The 12,194-nt window shown below is 40.6% G+C and overlaps 1 pseudogene; it reads right to left on the reverse strand.

Annotated features, from left to right (window-relative positions):
* Nucleotides 1-4,711: 4,711 nt before the first annotated feature.
* Nucleotides 4,712-4,857, reverse strand: LOC133076017 (small nucleolar RNA SNORA18; annotated as a pseudogene).
* Nucleotides 4,858-12,194: the final 7,337 nt, after the last annotated feature.

Below are 12,194 nucleotides of genomic sequence, written 5' to 3' on the forward strand. Positions count from 1 at the left end.
TACTGGGCCTGTGGGAAACATACAGACAAATCAATATGTATTCTGTTTTTGAGAAGGTTTATATCCTGTTAGGAGAGAAAACAGATACATAAATACCTAAGGTTTCAGGTCCATCCATCGCAGGGTCTTGAGGTGGGAGCAATTATTTCCATTGGGAATGGAGTATGGGGAGGCTTCTTGGGGTGAGAGGACATTTGAGCCAAGCCTTGTGGGAATGTAGTTTGGACAGGTGGAGGTGACAGGTGGGCAGTGGGCAGGGCGGTCCTGCAAACTCAGTGGAGGAAATAGCATGACCAAATGCAGGAGCAGAAGGGAGATACTGGGAACAGCAACCAGTTGATTTGGGCTAGATTTAGGGTCTGTTGGGAGGGGAGACTGAGGGGGATGGGAAGCTCTTAGCAAGTTAGCATCAGATGGTGATGGGCCTTGAACACCAGGTCAAGGCTTTTGGGTTTTCTTTGGCAGGAAGGGGGAGCCCCTGACAATTTTTGGGTTAGAGTGACCTGGCACAACAGGTCCAGGATGGACTGAAGGAAGGAGAGACTTGGAGGAGAGAGACCACAAGAGTCCATAGCAGCAATCTAGGGAGAGATGATGGTCTGGGAGGCTGCGGGGGAAGGGGTGAGGAAAACACTAGAAAAGGCATTTCAAAGGCTGACTCCATGGGTCCAGAAACTAGCTGAAGTGTGAAATGGGGCAGGCATCAATGAGGCAACATGGGGGCAGAAGGTCCAAGTTTTGGTTCTAGCTGAGTCACGTAGCCTCACTGGGCCTCAGTGTCCCATTTGTGAAAGGTGGAGGATGAGTCATGCCATCTCTAGCGGACTTTCCAGAGCTCACAGTCAAGCCAGATTTTGGAATTTCCAGATCTTTGAAAAAAGCTGAGAGTTGCAACCTAGGTGAGCAGATTTGGAAATGCAGACCAGTTATCTTCCTGGGGATGGTAAGCCAGCTTTGGCAAGACTTCAGCTCTGGGCTCCTAGGTGAGGTAGCTGTGATGGCTTTGTGACACGTGTGTAATCAGGGAGCTGTGATAACAGAATTAGAAACTCTGCTCCCTTAAACATTTTTGCAGTGGGGGTATGTTGGCATGACTGAGGTTATCACCTAAATTGTGTACCTTCTGAGAGGGGAGTATGTGATTTATTGGCCTACAAGAGCACCAAACTCATTATGTGATCAGGTTGAACGTATGGGCCCTGCTAAAAGTCATAGAGAAAGAGCCAAGTCTCCTGAGCTGAGCAGAACTCCCAGGAATCTCCCGTCTGTCCCTCCACCCACAGGCCATCTAGACTTTGGGCCCCAGTTAGAAGCTAAGTCTGGCTCATTTGGAAATATGGGAAGAGGGGGTCAGTAGCAAGATGCCAGAGAGGATGAAGGGAGCCCATGGACTGAAGGAAAATGTCTATTCAGGTCTTCTGCCCATTTTTAAATCAGGTTGTTTGTTTTTATTGATGTTGAGTTGTATGAGCTGTTTATATATTTTGGATATTAACCCCTTATTGGTCATATTGTTTGAAAATATTTTCTCCCATTCAGTAGGTTTCCTTTGCAGTGTAAAAGCTTTTAAGTTTAATTAGGTCCCATTTGTTTATTTTTGCTTTTATTTTCCTTGCTTAGGAGACAGATCCAAAAAAATATTGCTACGATTTATGTCAGAGTGTTCCTCTAGGAGTTCTGTGGTTTCCAGTCTTACATTTAGGTCTTTAATCCATTTTGAGTTTATTTTTGTATATGGTGTTAGAGAATGTTCTAATTTCATTCTTTTACATGTAGCTGTCCAGTTTTCCTAGCACCACTTATTGAAGAGACTGTCTTTTCTCCATTGTATGTTCTTGCCTCCTTTGTCGTAGATTAATTGGCCATAAGTGCATGGGTTTATTTCTGGTCTCTATTCTGTTCCATTGATGTATGTGTCTGTTTTTGTGCCAGTACCATACTGTTTTGATTACTGTAGTTTTGTAGTATAGCCTGAAGTCAGGGAGGGTGATTCCTCCAGCTCTGTTCTTCTTTCTCAAGATTGTTTTTGCTATTTAGTGTCTCTTGTGTTTCCATACAAATTTTAAAATTATTTATTCTAGTTCTGTGAAAAATGGCATTGATAGGATTGCATTGAATTTGTAGATTGCCTTGGGTAGTATAATCATTTTTAACAATATTATTTCTTTCAATCCAAGAACATGGTATATCTTTCCATTTGTTCGTGTTGTCTTCAATTTCTTTCATCAGTGTCTTATGGTTTTCCAAGTACAGGTGTTTTACTTTCTTAGGTAGGTTTATTCCTAGGTATTTTATTCTTTTTGATGTGATGGTAAATGGGATTGTTTCCTTAATTTCTCTTTCTGATAGTTTGTTGTTAGTGTATAGAAATGTAACAGATTTATGTGTATTAATTTTGTATCCTGCAACTTTACCAATTCATTGATGAGTTCTAGTAGTTTTCTGGTGGCATCTTTAGGATCTTCTATGTATTGTAGCATGTCATCTGCAAACAGTGACAGTTTTACTTCTTCCTTTCCAATTTGGATTCCTTTCATTTCTTTTTCTTGTCTGATTGCTGTGGCTAAGACTTCCAATAATATGTTGAATAAAGGTGGTGAGAGTGGGCTTCCTTGTCTTGTTCCTGATCTTAGAGGAAATGCTTTCAGCTTTTCACCATTGAGTATGATGTTCCTGCTTTAATTTCTTTTGGGTATCCCAAAAGTGGAATTGCTGGATCATATTGTAATTCTATTTTTAATTTTTTTGAGGAACCACCATGCTATTTTCCATATTGGCTGCACTATTTTACAATACTACCAGCAGTGCACAAGGGTTCTAATTTCTCCACATCCTCACCAACAATTTTTTATAATAGTCATTCTAATGGGTGTGAAAAGGTATCTTATTGTGGTTATAATTCACATTTCCCTAATGATTAGTGATATTAGCATCTTTTTGTATAATTATTAGAATTATTTTTAAAATTTGCCAATCTGGTACTGTCCATATTTCAGTTTGGGTCAGTTCAGTTTACTACAATTAAATTTTTTTTTTAAAGGTCAAGTCTTTTATTTATTTATTTATTTATTTATTTATTTATTTTTGGCTGCATTGGGTCTTTGTTGCTGCGCGCAGGCTTTCTCTAGTTGTGGCAAACGTGGCCTATTCTTCTTTGCAGTGCATGGGCTTCTCATTGTGGTGGCTTCTCTTGTTGCGGAGCACGGGCTCTAGGCATGCGGGCTTCAGTAGTTGTGGCACGTGGGCTCAGTAGTTGTGGCTTGCAGGCCCTAGAGTGTAGATTCAGTAGTTGTGGTGCACAGGCTTAGTTGCTCTGTGGCATGTGGGATCTTCCCGGACCAGGGCTTGAACCCATGTCTCCTGCATTAGCAGGCGGATTCTTAACCACTGCACCACCAGGGAAGTCCACTACAATTAAATTTAACATTTTCACTTCCTTTCCTAGAGAGCTGTTGCTCTTGTAAAACATCTGGATACAACCCAGATGCCTATTTGTAAGGGAGTGGTTCAATTGATTATTGCTCATACAGACTATGGAATACTAGTGGCCATTAAAAACAATAAGACAGTTATCAATTTACAAGACAGTTTTCCTCAATATGTTATGTGAAAAAAGTTCTATAGGGTTCCATATTCTAATTAATCTCCCATAGTAACATTTAGATTGTTTCTAGTTTTTCACTCTAATGGGTAAATATTTTTGTTCACCTGTGTGAGTATTTCTGCAGGATAGACACCTTGAAGTTGGAATTGCTGGGTCAGAGAATCCACATTTAAAATTTTTTTAGGTATTGCTAAATTACCATAAAAATTTACACTCCCACCAGCAATGTATGAGTGTGCCCATTTTTCTCTTACCCTTGGCAGCACTGGATATTATTCATCTTCTAGACATCTGACAATCTTTTTTTAAAAGTCAATAAATTTTTATTTAAGGAAACTCAGGACTTCCCTTGTGGTGCTATGGTTTAAGAAACCACCTGCCAATGCAGGGGACAGGGGTTTGATCCCTGGTCCAGGAAGATCCCACATGCCATGGAGCAACTAAGCCCGTGCGCCACAACTACTGAAGCCTGCATGCTCTAGGGCCTGCGTGCCACAACTACTGAGGCCGCGTGCTGCAACTACTGAAGCCCGTGTGCCTAGAGCCCGTGCTCCGCAGCAAGAGAAGCTACCACAATGAGAAGCCCGCGCACCACAATGAAGAGTAGCCCCCACTCACCACAACTAGAGAAAGCCTGCGCACAGCAACGAAGACCCAGCGCAGCCAAAAATAAAAAAAAAAGGAATTTCGCATGCTCTGATTCCTTCTACTGCCAATCACCTTAGTTCCTCCAATGTTTGAGTCATAATCTTCAAGACAGCCCTTTTAAAAAGAACTTCTGCTCAATCCACAGTTGCCATATCAGTCAATCCACAACTTTTTTAGTTGACTTTCTTTGATCTCCAACTGGATATGAACATACTTCAAAAACTCCCCACCTGTAATCTTTGGGAGCCATTTTCTTCAAGTATTTTACTTTAGGGCCATGTTTAAGGTCAGAGTAGATGGATTTACCTGGTTCTGAATTTGAGACAACCTCTAAACATGCATAAATTCAAATCATGTTCACTCCTAAGCTATCACAGCCTAGAATAGCGCAGATTGGTGGGATATGCCAATACCTAAGATAAAAGAAGTTTGACTGTTAGGTCTTTCATAGTTTAGCAGCTCTGTCTTACAGTTATTTCCCACAGATGTAACACATAATTTACTCACATAATTCTGTGAATAAAAAAAAATCCACATATTTACTCTGTGAGGTGTTTCCAACAATGTAGGCTAATAGAAAAAGCCCCATTGGGAGAGACCTCAATGACATCTGACAATCTTGTAGGTGGAAAATGATCTTTTATTTTAATTTTTTCTTTGATTAATAAATTCTTACTCTTTCAATTGTGGCAGATGTCCTTGGGTGGAATAACGCTGGGAATTCTTTCATAAGAAACGACCCTGTGGATGAATTCATTAGAACCCCGGAGAGGGTTGACAACTAGCTGAGAGCAGGGCCTGAGGAGCCCAGAATTCACCTAGGGAAGAGTGCAGAACTGGGATTTGGGGCTTAGCTTGAGGAAGTCAGGCTTGGAGCCCCCAGAGGGATCTGAGGGCAGCCCGGGCAGCAGGAGCAGGCCCTGGCCTGAGAGAGGAGGGAGGGGAGCAAAAGTGCAGTGGGTGAGGGAGCACATGGAGCTAGGAACCAGGGGTCCAGGACCCTAGTCCCTATCCTGCCCCCTGATTCACTGTAGGACTCACAAGTTCCTGTCCCTCTGAGCCACAGTGTGTCTGTCTGACAAGTGAGAGGTGGACTCTATGCTCTTCAGGTCCTATGACCATAGAGATGCTTCCAGTACCTGGCACAGGTGGCTGAGGCTGCTGCTTCTCAGTCTCAGTTTTCTCTCCTATAAAATGGAGACAGTGTCCCCAGCCATACCTCACTGAGTTCACAGGGCTGTTGTGAGGTGGTTGTGAGATGAGAGGTGGGAAAATGCACTGTGAACAGAAAAGAGCACTGCAAATATAAGGGCTTGTCTTTCCCCTTTTTATTAGTTAATTTTATGAAGGTACACTTTATATACAATAAAATATACAGATTTTAAGTGTACAGTTTGGTGAGTTTTGACAAATGTTTACACCCATGTAACCACGATCTCAATCAAGAAATAGAACATTGCCAGTGCCCCAGAAAGTTTTCTCATGCCCCTCTGAAGCAAATCACCCCTCTCCTGTCCCATACAACTATGTTCTGTTTTCTCTCACCATAGAATAATAATTAGTTTTGCCTCTCCTAGAACTATGTACAAATGAAATAATACAGTATGTACTCTTTTATGTTCACCCTCTTTTCCCAGTTCAATGTCTATGAGATTCATCCATGTTGCACTGTGTAGTTTGTTCCTTTTTATTGATGAGTAGTATTCCATTGAATGGATATACCACAATTTGTTTATTGATTTACCTGTTACTGGATATTTGGGTTGCATCTAGTTTCTGGCTATTACAGGTAAACTGTTGTAAGCATTTGTGTCTACGTCTTTTTGTGGATATATGTTGTCTTTGTCTGTTCCGGGCAGCTATAACAAAATACCACAGACTAGGTAGCTTATAAACAACAGATATTTATTTCTCACAGTTCCAGAATCTGGAAAGTCCAAGATCAATGTGGCAGCATATTCGGGTTTTGGTGAGGGCCCTCTTCCTGGTTCAGAGCTGGTGCCTTCTCACTGTGTCCTCACCTGGTGGAAGGAGATAAGCATCTCTCTGAGACCTCTTTTATAAGGGCACTAATCCCATTCATGAGTGCTTTATCCTCACGACCTAATCATCTCCCAAAGGCCCCACCTCCTAATACCATTACCTATGGGGTTTAGGACTCAACATATGAATTTTAATGAAATTTAGGGGGACACATTCAGACCATAGCATATGTTTTCATTTCTCTTGAGTAAATAGTTACAAGTGGAATTGCAGGGTCATAAGATAAGTGTAGGTTTAACTTCATAAGAAATTGTAAGAGTTTATTTTGAACAATGTTTTTGGAGAAGAAGGCAGAGCATTGGATTGGGAGCGCAGAGATCAGGCAATGACCATGGACAAATCACCCTTCCTCTTTGAGTCTCAATTTCCACTATAGAACGAAGGGGTGGGTTGGCTGTTCTTAACCCCTTTCAGCCTGAAGAGTCTATTATCTTACAGGTTGTGGAAATTGAAAACCCAACATATGCCTGATTCAGACATTAAAAGAACTGGCCCTCAAGGCCACTCACATCAGCAGCTCCCTGTGCCCAAGAAGGCACAAGCAGTCCTCCCATATCAGGGCTATGTGAGTGTAATCACAATGTTAATGACAGTTCTAATATGAAGAGGCCTTTGCCCCAAAGAGCTCACACCTCTTTCACATGAAACAACGACTTTGACTTGACTTTGGAGAATACCTAAGGAAGCTCTCACAAGGAGTGGAAGTGGGAAACAAGTGGGGAGTGACTCAGGATGAGTCAAAACAAGAGATTAAACTGGGAACTGTGATGATTGCTGGCTGGAGAGCAGAGCAAATGGACTTTGTGGTGGCCCTCCATTAAAAATGAGGCCTTATGGTTGGATCCGTGGCCTAAGCCCGTATAAAAAAAATCTGTTTCCTTCTCCACTTTTTTCAAACACAGCCCTGAACCATTTCCTCTCACCCATCAGCAATTTCAGTCTCACCAAGGATCAATTCCTTGTTCTACCTACCTGTCAGAACCAAATTAAAGCTGGAAGGTCGACCAGCAGGTCCTCCTCCAATCACAGAATCACTTGGAAGACAAACAGAGATTTCAGGATTTTGCATTTTGAAACATCACATTGGTTCTTTCTTTAAGTTTAGCCAATTTAGAATGGAAGGTTCTTCATCTCAGGCTTTTATTTTGTTCTTTGGGGTTGATATTTGTGTGTACGTCTATGTGGGTATATATTTGTGGGGATGTTTATATGTGTTTGTGTATATATGGTTTCATTTTTATACCTGTTCTATAATACTTTAATTGAAGTCAGCCTAAAACATTAGGCTAAGCCACAGGCCATTGATTGTTGCACCTATGTCATTCAATGTAATGAGAATGACGCTCTTCTTTTCTTGCTTCCTGGTAGGATTTCCCAAACTTGGAAAAGCCCTATTGAAGGGTTTGCCTAAAATCCTTAGAAAATCCCAGGGATCAGGGATACTTGACTAGGATTAGGTTCTTCCTCTTGCTCAGACAGAAGATCATTCTTTAGGGGAGTCTGTGCCTTAATTACTTTGTCTTAGCATTTTTGGTGTCTCAACCAAAAGGACAAACGAATCATCATTTGGAAAGGTGTATGTGTGTGTGTATTAACAGTATTTATTTATAATGACTCTTAAATAACTGTTTGTGTGAATGAAGGATGAAGATAGTATTGGGAGATCTTTCATGGGTTGGGGGTGACTATGACCATTAGAAAGCATGTGTAGAAGAAGAAAGCTCTTTCTGGGAAGCCAGTTTTGTGGTTCACTTATCTTTACACTCGTAAGCATTGCCTGGGTAATCAAGTCCATTTCCCTCACTGTACTTTAATCCCAGGGTAGATAATAAAACCAAGCAGGAGCCTGCAGACCTGGGTTTCAGCCCTAGCTCTTCCACGAACAATCTGGGTGATCTTGACAAGGTCTGTTCATTCTCTGGGACTTGGTTTCTCATTATAAGGTCTTTCCCCATTAGATTGTGTACTCCTACATCTTTGCATCTTGCTGTCTACAGCACCTGAAACAGTGGCAGGCATATATAGGACACTCAATATATATTTGTTGATCCAGTGAATATATTATGGAGTCAAGTTTGACGATCCCTGAGGTCCCCAAATACTTGAATATTCAGTGATCCTAGTGTAGTGTTCTTCCTTCTTCTTTCTCTCTTTCCCTCCCACTCTCCCTCCTTCTTACTATTCATTGATCTAATAAATAATACATTCTCATGGTTCATATGTAAGCATATATGGAGAAAGTCTCCCAGTCATCCAAATATTTTCCCTGAAGGCAATAAATTTTGCCAGCTTCTTGTGTATCCAAGAGATTTAAAAATTGTACATGTAAGCAAATATATACCTATATTCTTCCCTTACCCCCTGATATTTTATACGAATTTTAGCATACTATATGTTGTTTTGTACACTTTGCTTTTTTAACCTAACAAAATATCTTTGAGATCACTACTACATATCAATATACAAGAGCTTTTTAATTAATTTATTTTTGGCTGCGTTGGGTCTTCGTTGCTGCGTGCGGGCTTTCTCTAGTTGCAGTAAGCAGGGGCTACTCTTCGTTGCAGTGCGCAGGCTTCTCATTGCAGTGGCTTCTCTTGTCGAGCATGGGCTCTAGGCACGCAGGCTTTGGTAGTTGTGGCGCGCGGGCTCAGTAGTTGTGGCTCGTGGGCTCTAGAGCGCAGGCTCAGTAGTTGTGGCGCACGGGCTTAGTTGCCTCACGGCATGTGGGATCTTACTGGACCAGGGATTGAACCTGTGTCGCTTGCATTGGCAGGCGGATTCTTAACCACTGTGCCACCAGGGAAGTCCCTCTTTTTTATTTTTAATGGCTGCATATTATTATTCCATTAAGTGGATAAACTGTAATATATTTAACCAATCCTTTATGGATGAGGATTTAGGTTGCTTCTAATCTTTGCCCGTTACAAATAGTGCTGCAATAAATAACTTAGAATGTAGGTCATTTGCCCTTAGGTAAGCCTATCTGTAGCATAAATTCTTAGAAAAAAAATGTTAGGTCAAAGGGTATGTGAATATATAATTTTTAAATAGATTTTATTTTTTTAGAGCAGTTTTAGGTTCACAGCAAAATTGAGCTGGAAGTACAAAGTTACCATATCCCCCTCCCTCCATGCACAGCCTCTGTCACTGTCAACATTCTGCACCAGAATGGTACATTTGTTAGAATCAATTAACCTACACTGATACCTCATTATCATCCAAAGTCCATAGTTCACATTAGGGCTCACTCTTGGCATTGCACATTCTATGAGTTTTGATAAATAGATAATGTCATGTATCTACAACTAGAGTATCATACAGAATAATTTCACTGCCTTAAAAATTATCTGTGTTCTTCTCTTCATCTCCCTTTGCTCTCTAAACCCTGACAATCACTGACCTTTTTACTGTTTCCATAGTTTTGCCTTTTCCAGAATGTCATATAGTTGGAATTACACAGTATATAGCCTTTTCAGATTGACTTCTTTTACTCATTAATATACATTTAACATTCCTCCATGTCTTTTCTTGGCTTGATAGAATATTTGTTTTTATCACTGAATAATATTCCATTGTTTGGATGTACCACTTACTAAAGGACATTTTGGTTGTTTCCAAGTTTTAGCGATCATGCTATAAATATCCATGTGCAGGTTTGTGTGCAAACATGTTTTCAACTCCTTTGCATAAATACCTAGGAGCACAGTTGCTGGATTGTATGGTAGGACTATATTTGGTTTTATAAGAAACTGCCAAACTATCATCCAAAGTGGGTGCACCAATTTACATTCTCACCGGCAATGAATGAGAGTTTCTGTTGTTCCACATTCTTGTCAGCATTTGGTGTTGTCAGTGTTTTGGATTTTGGTCATATTGTTAGGTGTGTTGTGGTATCTCATTGTTTTAATTTGCAATTCTCCAATGACATATGATGTTGAGCATCTTTTCATATGCTTATTTGTATGTCAGAAGATATCTGTATATTTGAACAGGTGTCTGTTGAGACCTTTTGCCCATTTTCAAATCGAGTTGTTCATTTTCTTATTGTTAAGTTTTAAAAGTTCTTTGTATAGGTTTGGTTAACAGTTCTTTATCAGATGTGTCTTTTACAAATATCGTCTCCCAGTCTGTGACTTGTCTTCTCATTCTCTTGATATAATTTTGATAGATGTTCTCAAATTACTCTGTTAAAGTTGGTACCAATTTATACTTTCACCTGTAATGTGTGAGAGTAAATGTTTCCTCTATGACTCAATGTATTATCAATTTATTTGTGATTTTTTTCCAGTCTGATAGGTAAAAAATAGTATCTTACTGTAGTTTTAATTTCCATGTACTTTATTAGAGAGAGACTGGGTATCTTTTAGTATGTTTATGTGCCATTTGTTTTTTCTTTTTTTTTTTAATTTTTATTTTTGGTTGCGTTGGGTCTTCGTTGTTGTACGCAGGCTTTCTCTAGTTGCAGTGAGCAGGGGCTACTCTTCATTGTGGTGCGTGGGCTTCTCATTGTGGTGGCTTCTCTTGTTGCGGAGCATGGACTCTAGGCATGCAGGCTTCAGTAGTTGTGGTACTCGGGCTCAGTAGTTGTGGCTCACGGGCTTTGCTGCTGTGTGGCATGTGGGATCTTTCTGCACCAGGGCTCGAACCCGTGTCCCCTGCATTGGCAGACAGATTTTTAACCCCTGCACCACCAGGGAAATCCTGTATTTTCTTTTATATGAACTGCTTGTATTTTTTGTTCATTTTTCTGTTAGGATTGGTTCTTACATTGCTGTGGATGGTGAGACTATGGATAAACAAATCCTGTGGGCCAGTTTAGAGCGGAGCTCAGTATTCTCAAAAATCTCCTCTCTATACTCTTCATTTTTGCCCAGTTCTTTGCATCTTAGATCCATTCACTGCCAGCATCATCTGTGGCTCAAGGTCCTGAATTTTCAGTGACTCTGTTTTTGCCGTTTTGACTGATGTTACGGTTGTTCCACATTTGATACTGAGTGTGAGTTTTACCCAACTTGAATACTCCTTTCCTTCCTAGGATTACCACTCTGGGAAATCCCATTCTTCTTAGTCAGCAATACCTTAAGGTCTTGTAAATATATAATCCTTTTACTGATACATGCCAACTGTGATCATGAAATAGCACAGAGTTACTCATCTTTATAAGTATTTTGAAATTCCCTTTAACTCAATCCTACTGCCATTGTTACAATGGGGTCACTGTTATGTCACAGTATCTCTGATGTCCGGTGTGTCATGCAGGTAGAAAGTGTGACATCCAGGACAGGAAACAGATCTAATTCAGTTTGGAGCTCTTTCACTTATCTATCAATCCATCTATCACCCATCAATCCACCCATCCATCCACTATTCATCCATCCATCCATCCGTCCATCCTTCCATCCATCCACCCATCCTGTGATTGCTCTTATTTCAAAGAGGATCCAAAAATACCTCCACACCCATGTCCATAGCAGCATTAGTCACAATGGCTGAAAGGTGAAAGCAACCCAAATGTCCATTAGTGAATGAATGGATAAACAAAATGTGGTCTATTTACATAATGGAATGATTCAGCCTTTAAAAGGAAGGATATTCTTTTTTAAACATCTTTATTGGAGTATAATTGCTTTACAATGGTGTGTTAGTTTCTGCTTCTGCTTTATAACAAAGTGAATCAGCTATACATATACATATATCCCCATATCTCCTCCCTCTTTCATCTCCCTCGCATTCTCACTATCCCAGCCCTCTAAGTGGTCACAAAGCACCGAGCTGATCTCCCTGTGCTATGCGGCTGCTTCCCACTAGCTATCTATTTTACATTTGATAGTGTATATAAGTCCATGCCACTCTCTCACTTCGTCCCAGCTTACCCTTCCCCCTCCCCATGTCCTCAAGT

The sequence above is a fragment of the Eubalaena glacialis genome, chromosome 15 (assembly GCF_028564815.1).
Source record: "Eubalaena glacialis isolate mEubGla1 chromosome 15, mEubGla1.1.hap2.+ XY, whole genome shotgun sequence".
Classification (NCBI taxonomy): Eukaryota; Metazoa; Chordata; class Mammalia; order Artiodactyla; family Balaenidae; genus Eubalaena; species Eubalaena glacialis.